This window comes from Centroberyx gerrardi, chromosome 2 (genome assembly GCF_048128805.1).
Source record: "Centroberyx gerrardi isolate f3 chromosome 2, fCenGer3.hap1.cur.20231027, whole genome shotgun sequence".
Taxonomy (NCBI): Eukaryota; Metazoa; Chordata; class Actinopteri; order Beryciformes; family Berycidae; genus Centroberyx; species Centroberyx gerrardi.
The window spans coordinates 37,773,265-37,790,930 of NC_135998.1; the positions used below are offsets into that span (position 1 = coordinate 37,773,265).

Genomic DNA, 17,666 nt, shown 5'->3' on the forward strand with positions numbered 1-17,666 from the left:
TATGGCAGGCTGCAACATAATTTACAGCTATAATGGAAATATCTGGAATTTCACCTAATAGGTATTGTAGTTTTTAGTTATTTGTTAATGTTTCAAATTCACTGTGTTTCTGGATTATTCTGGGGAACAACATGTCTGGTATGTGTTTGTATTTGTCACAGTGTCTCTGTCTCCACTTCCCCTTCTGAACAGAGTTCACAAGGGCAGCCAAGACTTCCTGTAATGGCCTTTTTCTATGGAAAGGCTGTGCTGTCTGTCTGTCTGTCTCTCTCTCTCTCTCTCTCTCTCTCTCTCTCTCTCCAGTAGTCTAGTTTTACTTTCCAGCGTAGCAGCAAGTTTTTTTTCCAGCATGAAAAGGTATTGTAACAAACACTTTACATTACAGTTTATAGTGTCCTTTGTAATTTGTTCCATTATAAGGAGCATAGTACTAGAAAGTAGTCTTTCCAAATTCAGTATATGCACTCAAAATATCTAATATTTATACCAAGTAACACACAGTGTAGTATGATCATTTTTTACAGGCTGAAACAAGAACAGCTTTCAGTGACAATGCCCATTATTTCCCTTTTAAAATCTAAAAAAAGTGACTCAAGTTTAAGAGTGTTCTGCTCATTCCAGCACCATGGATCAAAATAAGAAACTCTTCTTCTGTACGGACGCTTGGTATTTTCAGGTGCTCTCTCAGTCTTTGTGCCTTTCAGTGAGTGAGAGTTCACCTGTGGAATACATTGGCCTCAGAATCAGGCTACTCTGCAGCAGTAACCTGTACATGACTCGGCCGAGTGCCCGCAAGTAAACGAGTCAGTGTTGTGAAACCGGTCTCTGCCATGTTGTTGCTGCTGAACAACAGAGAATGCTCCTGATGGCTTCCTGTCAGCTGCTTGGGTTCTGGGTCTTTCCGCACACCGCTGGAGCGACCGGTCAAATCACTGAATAGACGTGAAGCTCCAATTAATAAACTTTATTGGGTGTGAGTGTGGTTTCTGTAGAAGAGGAAACACATAATACAAGGACTTGTTATCAGCTACTAACATGGATTGACTAACATGTTGCCTGAAGCAATTTACAGCCATACACAATGGATCCACTAGGTGGCACTCTAAGCTCACCAGTAGCACCAGGTACCCACACAGAAACTGCAAACCAGTACAATGACAATCAGATAGTGCACATCTAATAGCTAACAGTAAGGCAGTAACTCAGTTACAACGTACAATTCACTATAAATCCAGATTAAACCAAAAAAAAGGCAAAAACTGGCACATGGTCCCCATCAGAAATATGGCTGCTACAAGAAATGGTGCACGTGGCTGCAGTGTGCACGTGAACACATTTACAAGAGCATATCGGCATATTGACTATTTTCGTTGCTGTAGTTGCTTGATAACCATACAATTATCAATTTGCAGGGAGCATTAATTGGTTAAACACAAGAAAATGGGGTTGAATAGAGTAATGTTTGCAGAGCTTGTGCACACGTTAGCAGCTAAGGCTAGATAGCGCCGACTCTTAATTACTGATTAGCACATTTATGAACTAGGTATTGCAAAAATCATATCACTATATTAACTTACATATGTGTTAAGTACTCACAGTTCAGTGGACGCACACTAACAGGTGAAACTCAACCTTGGAACTGGAGCTCTGAAAACAGTCCAAGTGAGATTGGCCTTTTACTTCAAAATAAATATGAATGACTTAAATGATGGTTACCTCACACAAACTGTTGGACTCTGGGAAATTAGTAGAGGAATTTTTCTGAGGAATGTTTTGTTTGACAAAATGCAAGAGAAAAATCCTGATTTGTTCTGGTCTTGTGAAGGTAATATGTTAAAATGGTTTTTCAAAGAAGAGTTTTTTACTTGGGCAAAATCTCTAGAGAGAGCGTGGAAAAGAAGACAAAGTATTTTGTACCCCTAAGGTTATGTAAATACTGTAAATACTTTATGTAAATTCTGTAACCCTGTGGATACAGAACCTGGTCTGTTGATTGTTTATGGGTCGCCATGTTGGATGTATGTGTGTGATGTACTGTAGTCTTGTAAGCCCATGTGAGCCACGCTGCTGGTGCTCGACACTTAAGAGCAGTTTATAGAACAGCGATTTATGATCGTCGCCACCGGTGATGATCATATTCTATCGTCGGTCGCAGCGACATATTGTTTATACTTCCAGCGACTGCCGATCTGTCATCGTTGTGATGATCGTTGCGCCCGGCCAACCGCTGACTGTAATATTCACATCAGCTTGTCCGTCCCTTCCTGAGATTATCTACTCTAAGAGCTGAGTGAGGCTGTTGGAGAGGTTTCTGCCCAGTGGTGAGTACATGTTGTTTTAAGTTCAGTAGTAGTTTTATGATTTGTATTTGATTGATCTTTTGTCTCATCTTATTGAATTGTATCATTGTGTTTTATTCTTTTATTTGTTTGTTTGTTTTACGTAAGTGTAAGGCACTTTGTATTACAGCCTGCTGTATGAAAGGTGCGTTATAAACAAGGGCGGATATTTCATTTCACTGTTGGGGGGGACAATAAACAGAAACATTTCTCAAGAGCAATTCCTGAAGGGGACACCAAAGGTGCCGCCAAAAGTACTGTTGTATTAAATGTATATAGAGGTCCATTATGAAACATTTCCATAAGCACTTCATTCCTTTCTTATGAAGATTTTATCAAATTGCCTTTGATATTACTGGGGTCTTTCTACTGAAAAATGATCGGATGTCTGTTTTTCTTTTCTCTGCCATTTTAACTGACCTGGCTGGCTGGCAGTAGTAGGAGAGAAGCAACACCCATTAACTGAACTAAAGCTAATATATGCCTAATTAGATTTAGTTTTCCCGAAAAAGCAGATCTCTAATGTTTTGCTGTCAATGTGTAAAAGTCCAGAACGCTATGAAGCCTGCCAGAAACTTACTTAATATTTTAACATAGTGTTTGTTGTAATTATGTATTTTTTTATGAATTAAGTCTTCATTTATTTCCAAAATTATAAACAAAATTACATAGTGGCAGCCATTTTACATGCAGTAAGAAAAAAAGAATATACTTAGAACCTAATTACGTAGGGTAAGTTAATCTTAAATATTATATTATAGAAATATTACTGTTACCATCTACAAAAGATAATTTTGGTATGAAAACCCGCATTTTAATTTAACCAACTATCCTGTATCATAAATACATGTCTGGCATTTGTAACAAACCAAACCGCTTGAAAATCGGTGGAAAATTCAGTGAGTTATGATGATTTTAATTGTGGACAGACCTCCTGCCTCCATACACACACATGCATTAGGAGACGCGGCTCCGTACCAACACGCTGACGCACGAGATCCAACCGCGAGGTAACGGAACAAAATGTAGTCTGATTACAACTGTGAATGTGTTTTATTCTGTTGAGTGGTAGAAGTAAAGAAACATGTCTGACACATCCTTTGTTTTAAGTTAACCTTTGTGAAGCAGCTTCTTACTGGAGGTCAGCCACCACTGACACACTTCCAGAGATCCTCCACACACACTCGTACCGAGCGCTGATGTGTGTGTGTGTGGGTTCGGGGAGGCAGGTAGGCAGTGGACCAAACCACTGTGAGGCGTATGAGAGGGGGGGGGGGGGGGGCAATCTTTAGAAACTTAAAAACGCATCGTTTTGTGTCTATAATTATCACAAGTGCTTTCAATGCATATTATTATATTATTTAAAATTATATAGTTATGTTTACAATGATATATTGAGGGGGACAACTCTCTAGTCCCAGGAAGGGGGGGTCCGGACCCCCCTGTCCCCCCCGTAATTTCCGCCCATGGTTATAAATAAAGTTTGATTTGATTAATAAATCGTTGATGTTGGACATGTAAGATGCTTCCAACCCTTCTACTTTGTTTGATTAAGTTTAAAATCTAAAATCATTGATTTTAAAAATCCATTTAGTCATACTGAATTATTTCTCTATTTCTTTGATTACATGTAATAATGTCAGGTGTCAAGGGGATTATTGATTATTGATCATTGTGTATTGTCTCATTTAGGATTTTTCCCTCCTTCAGTCATCTTGAGGGTTTTTGTCCTAAATGTATGGCTAGTGTAGTTCCCCACTGAGTCTTCCACTGTTCCCTTGTCAGCGGTGGGAGATGTGCTGAGGTGTGGAACTTTATGTCCTGCGACCTCCATCTGACCTCCGTCTGACCTCCGTCTGACCTCTGTCTGAGTAGGCAAAGGGTTTTTCTTTAGCTTGATACTATCGGACTGATAGTATCAGTCTTACCTGTTGAGGCCGGGGTGCAAACATGTTGTATTTTAAAATAACAGCTAGAGGTGATTTCAGCTAAATAATGGTGTAAATGTCTTTCAAGTCACTCTGGGATCGGTCGCTCCGGCCGCAGGAACATCGATTTGAATGGGAATGACCGTTCTATCTGTTCTAGTTCTGTGGTCTCACTGTGAGCCTGAAGTTTCTGCTACAAGGCATCAAATGTCTCGTCATGTATCGGCATGTGGAGACATGAGGAAGCCATGTCTTGTCACTTGAAGGACAAACTATCTGTCATTAGGTAACTGATCACTTTATAGATCACTAGTCTCTCTCAGTACAGAGAGACTAGCATGTTGTTTCTCTCCAGTGATGCATCATTAGTGTTAATATATTAAACAGTTGAAGGAATCAGCAATGACAACGTCAACTGAATAAAAATTAAAATGTTTTTCAAAAATAAATGCCCTTGTAAACACCAAACCACATATTATTTTGAGGAGAAATGTCAGAAAAGAAGTGATTATAAAGGCAGGTTCCACTTTAAAACTTCACTAAACTGTAAAGCCTCTCTGACAAACTTTCTGTTCGGCTTTGTAAGTTTGTGCTGAAGCAGTATTTCATGTCAGCGATATCTTATCATAATCAGAATTTAAGATTCATGTCAAAATGTGCAAGCCTAACATATCACATGTATTTTAGATAGATCACTAGTCGCTGTAGCTTGCTCTAAAAAGTAATCCATCTTGTAAAGTCTTGTTATTTTTGCCACAACTAGCACCAAAAAAAAGAGAAAAAACATATTTTCATAAAAAATAATAATCCCAATATTTTATTTGTTACGGATCATCACTACAAATGTCTTGAATATTAAGTCAAATAATAAAATATGTATTAAAAAAGATTGATTTATTGGAAAAACAAATTGTTTACCAGTTGCTATGCCAACCATCACTTCTGGTTGGTCTCCCTTTGAACTCCACGATGGAAATCAATAAATCATAAATAACCGCTCGTAGTCGCGTGTCCATGACTCCATCAAACATAACAAAGCATCAAAGTCCCAGATGAGGTACTTTACTTTACCAGCAGCAGGGAAACAGGGAGGTTCAGTCAAACTCCTGAAGGTCAAAGAACATGTTGACAAGATTCATTTTCATTCAATACCACCTGTTCTAGTCAGACGGTACATTGTAGAAATGAATGTTAACTAATGAAAATGAATGTAAATAATTTAAAAATCAATAGATAAAGTCACATTGCGTCCTAGGGGATTAATTATCATTGGAAATGTGAAAATGTTTAATAAATATGACTCGCACACTGGCTCTGATTGCAGTTGTAAACGTCAGTTTCCATCTGATCCGCTTCAGTTTATCATGATAAAAAGAGAAGATGACAATACACACGTCCCATAAACTGTTCAGCAGCTGGAGTGAAGCAGAGCTGAAGTATTTAAGAAAGAGAACGCTGCACATTGCTGCCAGCGCTGCCACATATTTATCTTACAACGTTTTGATAGGTCTTCATCAGGTGACGATCTCCACCGGCCAATTTATGATTTCCGTAAGTGACATCATAAACTTTCGGTTTATCACGGCCAACATTGAAATTACAGCAGTAGGAGTGACCGAGGAGGAAGAGGTTCACCTGCCGGTCTGACTCTCTGCTGCCCGCTGACACACAGGCGGACAGGTGTTACATGTGAAGCTTAATTAACATGTTGGTTTTGATTGGCTGTCACCTGTCAGCTGAGGATAACACAGCGGAAACGTGGCTCCGTCACGGTATTCACGGGTGTGGTCAATTTATGAACCAGGGAAAATTACCATGGTGCAGATTTTGCATGCTGCTATTCTGTTACCGTGGAGTTTTATGAATTAGCCCCATAGTGCGATATAATTAACATCCTCCGAGGAATCTGAAAATTTAGGTCTGGAAAAGTCTGGAATTTTGAATGGCTCAGTCCCCTAAAACATATTTCTCTGGTGACGCCCCTGATATGAAGGATCATGTGTTTATTATAGTTATGAGTATGAAGGATCATGTGTTTATTATAGTTATGAGTATGAAGGATCATGTGTTTATTATAGTTATGAGTATGAAGGTGATGCAGCTGAAATGAAAGACTGACTTCACATGCTTTGCTGAAGCTTTATTAAAAGACACAGAGAAAATCACAGCAATCAGCCACCAGTGTAAAAAACTCAGTCATAAAGAGAGAGTCAGAAAATGATAACTTCAAAAAAGTTGCATTCCTGTTAACAAAATCTCTTTGAGTGTTGACAGATTTTCATGTCATGTTGTTGTTGATAACTCCCAGTTTGGCAGCAGAGTGAACAGCAGGTGGCGCTGTGAGTCTCCAGCACTTGAAGTCCAATGAAGGAGAGGCCACTTTAAGACTCTGCAATGACATCATAACAATTACTGCGGTCCACACGGTGTCTGTGATGTCCGGGACAGTTTGGATATGATATAGTTGCAGGAGGTGGAACGGGGCAAATCGTGCCTTCCTGTCACTGTGTTTGTTTAAAAAGTATTCTGATGATAGCTATTGGGACGGAGGGAAGCAAAAAATCATAAACCTCAGTGTTTTTGACCAACTGCATGATGGGTAGTATGTTGATTTTTCCTCATCTAATGAACCAGTGAAATTAATGTTCATTAATATGCAGATGATGTGATTTTTTTCTACCATTCTGACACGGCTGGACTGTTTTCAGCCAGAGCAAAAGGAGCAGCTGGGACTCAGCCTCCCAGCCAAGAATATGATTTTACTGTGAGAGAGAGGCACCTGAACGCCTCACAGTGTTTCAGCTCTTAAAGAATATGAGATGTTTGTTTGAAAAACACTTTTTGGGGCGTCCTGGTGGCACAGCGCCATTTAGCGTTTAGCGTTTACCATGTAACTGTGACGTCCTGGGTTCGAATCTGACCCAGGACCTTTGTCGCATGTCATTCCCCTCTCTCTCCAAAACTTTCCTGTCTATCTCTACTTTGAACTATCAAAAATGCCCAAAAAATAATAATAATAAAAAAAACACTTTTTATTTGGTGTTTCAAATCCCCTCAATTGTGGAGTAAAAGTTTATTAAAATGAAAATTATTGATTTTCATACTCACTGGCTTTATTCCACCAATCTACAGCAGGAAGTTTTGTGAAGTCCGTCCTGAAAAATAAACAGCAGTTAGCAGGTCAGCTTGTGTTACTGCTGCTGAGCTCTGTAGTGTGTTGGGTTGTGCAGCTTCCTCCGTGATATAAAAACCACAATCAGTGATTCTGTTGCTCCGATAGAGACGATTAAAGAATTGCATTTTTTTTCTTCCTCCATTCACTGCCATTGTGTGGAGGAACAGTCTGAAAAGCTCAGAGCACATAAACGCCAACACAGCAGATTCTGACAATATGTAAAAAAAAAATAAAAAAGTCATTCTGCTAAAATGTTTTTAAGTGAATCGCTCTCTTTACTTTATTAAACTTTTTAGTTTGAACAAGTGTAACACCAAAATGTACTTAAAAACATTTCAGCAGAATGATTAAGTTTTTTACATATTGTCAGAATCTGCTTGTTGGTTTATGTGCTAGAAGAGATTTTCAGACTGTTCCTCCACACAGTGGCAGAGAATGGAGAGAAAACACAATTCTCCAGTCTGCTCCACCGGAGCAACAGATCTCAGAATCACTGATTTGGGGTTTTATCATGGAGGGAGAGGCACAACCCAGATCGGATAAATCAGCTTTCATATATGAAAGTTACGGAAGCGTAATGCATTCACTTGAGAAAAAAAAAATTGCTCTGTTTTTCTGAATTAACGAGATAATTATTTCAGAAAAACAGAGCAGAATTTTTTTTTTTCCATGATAACTTTTCTCAGAATTCTGAGATAATTATCTCGTTAATTCAGAAAAACAGAGCATTTAAAAAAAAAAAAAAAAAATCTGCTCTGTTTTTCTGAGATAATTATCTCGTTAATTCAGAAAAACAGGGCACATTTTTTTTTCTCAAGTGAATGCATTACGCTTCCGTCGAAAGTTAATTTGATATTGAGCAAGGCAATATTTTCCAAAACTGAAGAATTCTGAATCCTTCACCAGACATCAAAGAATACAGAAACAGGTGCATGCAAGAATGAGTAAATAAAAAAAATCATGAATGATAGAATTTCTTTTTTATTCTAATTTGTTTTTAATGTTTCTTCATGAAGTGACTTTAATAAGAATAAATAAATATAACCAGGGAGTTCTGTTGAAGTGAAGGTAACTTACTCCATTATGTATCTGCAGTGATACAGGTTCCTATGCTCTTTCATGGCTTCTTGCAGTTTTATCAGGTTGGCCTTTTCTTTACAAGAGTCTGCATTTCTAGGAAAATGTACATTAAATAATGAGATGAACTACTGGAAAATGAATCACGATAACAAATTAGAATATAGAAACATGTTTACATTTACATTTTAGTCAAAGGGACTTTCAGGAAGTGCAAAAGCATCATATTTGTCAACTGAAAAACACGACATGTTAAGCTGTTACAAACAATAATAACCATAGAAAGTGCTGTAGTGAGTGCATTTTTAAAAAAAAAAAGTAACATGGCAGTCAAAGGGAACTCCTAAAACCATCAAGTTTTCATGGGAATGCTGAAGTGACAGAAACAGAAATATAGCAGATACAGGTGACAGACAGTGTGGCAGTTCCCACTTCTTTCTTTATATTTGTTTGTATTTGTTTAACTGTGTTTAATGTCCTACTTACATCTTGTTGACCATTAGCACACGCAAGGCCGTCACTCCTTTGGAACTGAAGTCTAAGTTGGGCAGTTCATACTTGGCAAAAAAACTTGGAGTAAATGAAAAGGAAACAAGCACAGGACATCTGTCATTTTTATTTGTATTCAATGTGGATTACTGTTGTTTATCTCTTCTTGCACACACACACACACACACACACACACACACTGTGGTTCAGTAGTGGATCATTAGTGAGGTCGTAACATTCTGAATAAAACAATCAATACACTTTTCTAATCAATCAGTTACCTCATTCCAAGTGAACCTGATTTATCTCATTACAGGTGATTTACCTGTCGTCCATGTATCCCAAATCTCCATTCAGTAACACGATAACAGAGCCGGATGCTGCCCTTGCCAGCTGGAGTGGAAACACACAAAACACCAGATTATTTCAGCAGAATCAGTTTCATGTCTCTGTCAGGCAAACAGGATTATAATACATTTAGGGAGTGGTAACAAAATCTGTTATTAATCACTCAGATGGGAAAAAATGGATGAAAACATGAATGAATTAGAAACCTTTGTTGCTGCTCATGTGAGAGCAAAGAAAATCTTTCACTGGCATGTTCTTTCACTCATATTGTTAGCTAGCTAGCTGCTAATTAGTTCAGAGATATCCAACACACACACACTCACCGCAGCTGAGACGGCAGCAAAGTACATATCAAATGGATTGAAAGAGCAATCTTCAATAAAGACTTCTACAGGAGAGAGAAGAGAGGAGAGCAAGAACATCAGAGTCATTCCTGGTTCTGATCACATGGGAAAATGCCTTAAATGCTCTCATCTTATGTTTATAACTAAAGAATCAATGTCATAGGGGCAGCCTGAATGTTTTTACATTGCTCATACTGATATTAATTTTAATATTACCTTTGCTGTTTTTCTTTCCGCACCAAAATTTGCCATCTAGGATACCATATAAGGTATGCCAAACCTGGACATAGGTGGTCTGACTATTCAGTAAAGGCAGCAATTGTCTGTTTCCACTGTACAGCAGGAGCTAAGAGACAGCACAAGGAAGACGGCATTACAGGCAATGTGTTTTAACAACACATGAACACATGAACACATGAACACATGAACACATGAACACTGGTGTGACGTCTGACATGACTGTGGTGGTTTCTCACCTTGTCCGCAGGTATTTGAATGGGCTCTGCTTTGAGCATTTCGTTGTAATCGTTTTGTTTGACGGTCTCTGGATCCTTATTGACAAAGGCGCTGGTGAACGTCTTCCAGAAGGTGTCACACCTGGTCTTTACGCTGGATCACATCGGTATAATAATTTCACTCATTTGATTCATAAACCGAAGCAAAAACTTCATTAATGACTGATTGAATGAACGCAGGTCTGGTTTTATCTTCAGCACATTTAAAGAACAGTCAGACCATCACATCTTCTTCTGTCCTGCAAACCTGAACAGTAGGTAACGTTATCACCTGTGGTCTGTGATGTTGGTGGAACAGGTCATTTAACTGATAACCGTGTTGTAATGCTTCAGTGAATTGAAGGTCTGTACAGGATCTGTGCTTGTTGCTGAATGAAGAGATTCATGTGCTTTAATGACAACAGTTGTGCAAATCTCACTGCCACACTGAATTTTCTGTTTTGCATTTTCACCTATATTTATGGCTATTTTAGGAAATTTGGATCAGAAAATGACATTCACTGTTTTTGATTTCCAAGCCAGCATTTTCAACCGATATCAGCCCGATACCGAAGCTCGATGTTGGATCTGTGTTTCCCTACAACAACAATCTGAACTGAGACATTTTCCATTCCACAATTAGTTCAAAATATTCAAAAACATGTCAGGGTTGAAGGGGTGAAAGATACACCGGTGAGAGAGAGAGAGAGAGAGAGAGAGAGAGAGAGAGAGACAGAGAGAGAGAGAGAGAGAGAGAGAGAGAGAGAGAGAGAGAGAGAGAGACAGAGAGAGACAGAGAGAGAGAGACAGAGAGAGAGAGAGAGAGAGAGAGAGAGACAGAGAGAGAGAGAGGAGAGAGAGAGAGAGAGAGAGAGAGAGAGACAGAGAGAGAGAGAGAGAGAGAGACAGAGAGAGACAGAGAGAGAGAGAGACAGAGAGAGAGAGAGAGAGACAGAGAGAGAGAGAGAGACAGAGAGAGAGAGACAGAGAGAGAGACAGAGAGAGACAGAGAGAGAGAGAGACATAGAGAGAGAGAGAGAGAGACGAGAGAGAGAGAGAGAGAGAGACAGAGAGAGAGAGAGAGACAGAGAGAGAGAGACAGAGAGAGAGAGACAGAGAGAGAGAGACAGAGAGAGAGACAGAGAGAGAGAGAGAGACAGAGAGAGAGAGAGACAGAGAGAGACAGAGAGAGAGAGAGAGACAGAGAGAGAGAGGGGGGGAGAGAGAGAGAGAGAGAGAGTCTAACTGTTCTTCAGTGGATCGTTGTATTTCATCTCTTTACAGAAATTGCTCTTACCTTTGAGGAGGTGGATTTTCTTTTGTGAAAAAGTGTTGACACTTCCCTTTAATTTCTTCTTCGAACTTCGACTCTGCTTGTCCCTTAAAACAATTGAAATGTTATAAGGCTTCCTACTTATATAGTTACATAGCCCCTTCACACAGAGGTGTAATGTATTTTGTGTAAATGTATTTTCAGAATTTTCTCAATGCAAAATACTACAGCGGATTGAATTAATATTTGACAGCAGTATGATGTATTATATGACAGTATAATGTATTATTTGACAGTATAATGTATTATATGACAGTATAGTGTATTATATGACAGTATAATGTATTATATGACAGTATAATGTATTATATGACAGTATAATGTATTATATGACAGTATAATGTATTATTTGACAGTATGATGTATTATATAACAAACCTGTTGTGGCTGAAGAAGCATCATAGTGATGGATACGAGGAGCAGAGCCATCCAGACAGACTGAAACCTTTCTGCCATTCTGCACAGCAGCGCTCTGTAAACACATCATCATCACTGGAGATGAACTTTCATTTGCTTCAGTGTTTCATCTTCCTATTGTGTGCTTTCATGACTCCACCTTATATTCATAGATAAACTGATTTTATAGAATCGGGTTGTAAACCGGGTCCCTGATAACTTTATTGTTCCTGAATTTGTATCAAACCAGACCAGATGAAATCCCAGTGACAGCACTGGAACAACAAAAATCATGTGATTATCACCAGTTTCCATGAATGTGAGGGAGTTACAGAAGATGTTATATAGTTTTGTAAGAGTGAGTAATCAGTATGAATGCTCAAGATTGATTCATAATTCCTGAATATGTAATATCATCACATAAATAGTGCATGACTCAAAAAAATGCACTGAGAAAAATGTTCATTTCACATCAGTAAAATACTTTAAATAAAACTTCCTGAAACAGCTCGTCCTGTCCAACGCTACTTCTTCTCTTCATTACAAAGTATTTACTGGACTAGATTTAAACATTACATTTGTAACACACACAGAGGGGACAGTGTACATGTGCTTCAAGCAACACAACAAGAAACGTTCTTATATTTTGGCAGATACATGGGGCTGGACAGAGAAACTGAACTTGGACCTGTATTATGTAGAGATGAATGTAAATCCCAGATGGCTCATATGGGCTGATATATCTGCAAGTCCACAGGCGCTAAAGTCGACTCAAATCAAAATCAAAATCAATCACCAATATAATATCGGTGCGATAGTGCTTGTACTAACAGTGTGTACAGTGAGCCGCTGCAGGCCGTGATGCTGGTGTGTACAACCTGCAGAGTGAATAATCTGACTTATTATTGATTACCATGGGGAAACTTTAGTTCAGGAGAACTGGAAGTTGCATTCACTGCAGATCTCAGCCCTTGACATTATTTCATTATAATTAAAACAAAAATGAAAATATGTTCTCTATTATACCGTACATCTCTCCATTCTTATAAATATTCCCTACAGGACAAACATTGGTGGCAAAACTGGTTCACTGTTCATCTACACAGTGAATAAAACAGGTGCTTAAAACCTCTCCGCTGTATTGATGCTAACTTTGTTGGGCTAACAGACGTTTCACTGTGTACAGAATCTGTTTTATTGGTGAACATTATAAACAAAACTCCTGCTAGCTTTTTCACTCATATTGCCAAAAATCAACAGCAGCACTCTCATAATTGTCTATTTGCCTCTCCTTCCTATAATAGCTATATTAATATGGAGTAACACAAAAATAAAACAAATAAATTCAACATTTTTCTTTTGTTTTTTAAATGAATCAACATTTAAGGAGAGTTACCAGGCTGTTCATGTCACCATACAGCACCATGACATCTTGTCTACATGTGTAATAACATTGTATAACTGTTAAAAGTTGGGGCAAACTGGTTTGCTGTTTATCTACACAGTAAATAAAATATTAGGAGCTTAATTTGGTTATCCACTGTTTATCTACATAGGGCACAATGCACACACAATAAACTTATGTATTCACTATTTACCTGCATAGTGGAAAATAAATCTGTTGAAAGTTGGCAGCAAAACTAACACTAGCTGCTTAATCTCAACTGTTTATCTACACCAATATATTAAGTACAAAGATTACACTACAAAAAACAAACTTAGCAGTAAGGGCTGTTAGGAAATAGCATTTGATCATTTTGGCTTAAATATTTGCCTCCAAAGTGCCTGATAAAATGAAGAGACAAGTCTCATCCCCCAAAAAGCCCGACTGCTGTAATGTCCTCTGTGTGTTTTAGACCCTAAACTGCTCTCTTTTAGTTTCACACTGTAAAATGTCTGTGGATTATTACTGTTTTACTCTCTGTCAGATTCAGGCTCAAATTAAATATCTAGTTTCCAGCACCACTTAACAGTATTCACTTCTTTACTTTGGATTTTATCGAGTTGAGATTCATTGAATTTAAATGTATTTATTTATTTTGCTTTGCTTTGAGTATCATAATGATGAAAACAAAATATCTCTGATGGTAAAGCAGAGGAGCCTCACCTGTCTCTGTGCTGTGTCGTCTGCTTGGTAGAGTTCAGATCAGAGAGGAGTGTCGACTCAGCAGGTGAGGATCCGGTCTGATGCGGCGGTCTGTGAGTCTCAGTAGAAATGTACCTGCTTTAATCCACACCTGGACTGTCAGGACACGCCCACCGACAGACCGTTGTTTCACTGTAGATTAGATTAGAGTTTTTGCATCTGCCTTTATCAGGATCTAGCTTCGATGAAAGGCTCAGTGTGACGCTGCACGTCTCAGGACACGATCACCAGATGTAGGGTGTCTCTGTGTGGTGAAACATTACAGACACACAACACAGTGTGGAGCTTCATCCACTAGCAACAGCGATCATTAGCAATAACACGACTGCTTATGATCTATGGAGATCAATTAGGATTAGTCTTAGCTGATGAAGACTGTGATGCACAGTTGGTTTCACTACTGTTGACAAAATGCACTTATTGTATGTCGCTTTGCACAAAAGCGTCTAAATGACGTAATGTAAAGCAATGTAATGTAAAGTAATGTAAAGTAGCAATAACACTACCTGCTTATGATCTGCTTCTCCAGAAACCCACCACAACCTGCTCCTCTGTTTCTCGGGGGACAGGAAGTCCCGGTCGTGACCACCACCACGTACCTAGGCTTTCACCTGGACTCTGACCTCAGCGGGGACGCTCACATTGAACAGGTAGTGAGGAAAGCCTCTAAACGGCCGCACTTTCTGACTGTTCCAGCCAGACACGGCCTACCCTGCGAGGACCCGGTTACCATCTACACCGCTGCGGTCAGGCCGTGTCTGGAGTATGGCAGAGTCCTTCTGGTGGGCTGCAATAAAAGCCAGGCTGCACTACCGGAGAGGGTGCAGAAAAGGGCCTCAGGATCGTCTCCAGAGGCCGCACCCCTCCACCGCAACTCCCATCTCTTCAGAGCAGGAGGGAACAGGCGGCCATTCAGCCGGTCAAAGAGACGACACACACACAACATCCACTCCAGGACTCGCTCCCACAGACAAGAGCAGATAATACAAACACACAGTTTTACACACGCCCAGTACAGAACAAACAGGCTGAAAGCAGCCAGCCTGCCTGCAGCAGTCAGACTGTACAATACAGAATGTTTTTGTTTTTGTTTGTTTGTTTTGTGTTTTGTGTTGTATATTGTTGTTTTTTGTGGCATTTTAAAATGTACGCATGGTTGTATGTAAGTGTATGGTTGTATTTTGTAAATGCGTATGTATGAGTATGAATGTATGGGTACATGTGTGTATATAGATATGTATAGTTTTACATTTTTAAATGTACAATCATGTATAGATATATTTCAATTTTTATTAATGTAAATTCTGCTTCTATTCAGTTGTTAACTGTGAGCATGAATACTAATAAACTCAAACTCATCTATGGAGAAAATGCAGTAATAACACTACCTGCTTCCATTCATCTTGCTGGGGATGAACAGTCATGTCAATCATCTGAATATTTTCTCAGGAGCTGCCAACTGACTCCAGAGTACAAACAGTATTCAGTGATTACTGTACTATAGAACGAAGTACTGCAAGTGGACCGTAGTACTGTAAACAGCAAGTATGGTCCATGTATCGTATGACATGGGGTTTTCATATTTTGTCAGTAGAAATGTATGTTTACTGCATAGTACTTTCTCTGTTACTGTAGTATTTACAGTATTTGAATGTATTTGTACATTTTACAGGTCGTGGTGGAAGAGACCTGAGCAGCAGACTGGTGAACATGGTGCTGTCAAACAATGCCATGACACTATTTTATCTCTGTGTGTTTTATATTTGACTAGAGTGACATGATCATCTTTTACAACATGCTGCTGTGTGTAAGTGTAACTGAAAATGCAAAAGGAAGAAGCCGACTGATAAGATATTCATAGAAGAGTTTCACTGAGCACAAAGTGTTTCACTGTGCAAGAGATTTGTGGAGTTTTGTGTTTCTGTGTTTAGAGTTTATGAAAATGAGCCTTAGTTTCAGAAAATGTGTGTAAGAAATTGTGAAAAACTGTAACTGTCTCACATTGTGTCTCTTCTCCTTCTCATCAAGTGAGAGAGAACAGCAAGCTAAAACCCAACAGAGGAGCAGAATCAGATTCAGTCAAATCATCAATATTTCATCATTTCACAGTATATGCTGAATCCTTCTGTTATCACGTTGTACTTGAAGTGAACAAACTTTGGTGCTTCTTCCCCACCATGAGACAAACAGATGAATGGATCTGTAACAAGATGTGTTGAATTCAGCCACAGAAAACAAAGTGTAGCCTGCATTTGTCAACAAGTCCGATAAATCTGGGAATAAGAAAATGCTGTAAAATAATTATATCCCAAATTACACATGTAAATATCAGCCCAAACTAATTTTTGCCCAAACTATATTTCACAATAGATGTTTAATCAGAGGTGAAAGACAGACAAAGCCTCACTTTCCCCTGCAGAGGCTGGAGAAGCAGTAAAGTGATGAGATACTTTGCATCGTAGATCTGGTGCATGTGTAATTTGTCTTTGGGCAGCGGTGTGATGTGGTCATATACGGTTGGTGGTTTAAAAATTTGCCTGTTTGCCCAGGTGTGAAATGGGAGATAGCAGCGTTATGTAACCTGTAACTAACCTGATGGCTGGAAATACCTGGTAACAAGGGCGGATATTGCATTTCACTGTTGGGGGGGACAATAAACAGAAAAATTTCTCAAGAGCAATTCCTGAAGGGGACACCAAAGGTGCCGCCAAAAGTACTGTTGTATTAAATGTATATAGAGGTCCATTATGAAACATTTCCATAAGCACTTCATTCCTTTCTTATGAAGATTTTATCAAATTGCCTTTGATATTACTGGGGTCTTTCTACTGAAAAATGATCGGATGTCTGTTTTTCTTTTCTCTGCCATTTTAACTGACTGGCTGACAAATAGACACACACACACACACACACACACACACACACACAGCATGCAGGTTATTTACAGTAGTAGGTGAGAAGCAACACCCATTAACTGAACTAAAGCTAATATATGCCTAATTAGATTTAGTTTTCCCGAAAAAGCAGATCTCTAATGTTTTGCTGTCACTGTGTAAAAGTCCAGAACGCTATGAAGCCTGCCAGAAACTTCCTTCAGGGTCTTTTTTAAGAATTAAGTCTTCATTTATTTCCAAAATTATAAACAAAATAACATAGTGGCAGCCATTTTACATGCAGTAAGAAAAAAAGAATATACTTAGAACCTAATTACGTAGGATAAGTTAATCTTAAATAGCCTATTATATTATAGAAATATTACTGTTACCATCTACAAAAGATAATTTTGGTATGAAAACCCGCATTTTAATTTAACCAAGTATCCTGTATCATAAATACATGTCTGGCATTTGTAACAAACCAAACCGCTTGAAAATCGGTGGAAAATTCAGTGAGTTATGATGATTTTAATTGTGGACAGACCTCCTGCCTCCATACACACACATGCATTAGGAGACGCGGCTCCGTACCAACACGCTGACGCACGAGATCCAACCGCGAGGTAACGGAACAAAATGTAGTCTGATTACAACTGTGAATGTGTTTTATTCTGTTGAGTGGTAGAAGTAAAGAAACATGTCTGACACATCCTTTGTTTTA

At 38.8% G+C, this 17,666-nt stretch overlaps 1 long non-coding RNA gene across 1 annotated transcript; it reads right to left on the bottom strand.

Annotated features, from left to right (window-relative positions):
- Positions 1–11,558: 11,558 nt before the first annotated feature.
- On the bottom strand, positions 11,559–14,110 carry LOC144539826 (uncharacterized). The gene is made up of 3 exons (XR_013505116.1): positions 14,031–14,110; positions 11,906–11,997; positions 11,559–11,574 (listed from the first exon to the last, which is right to left on the bottom strand). It is a non-coding gene; the product is annotated as an uncharacterized LOC144539826 (long non-coding RNA).
- Between the last annotated feature and the right edge of the window lie 3,556 nt (positions 14,111–17,666).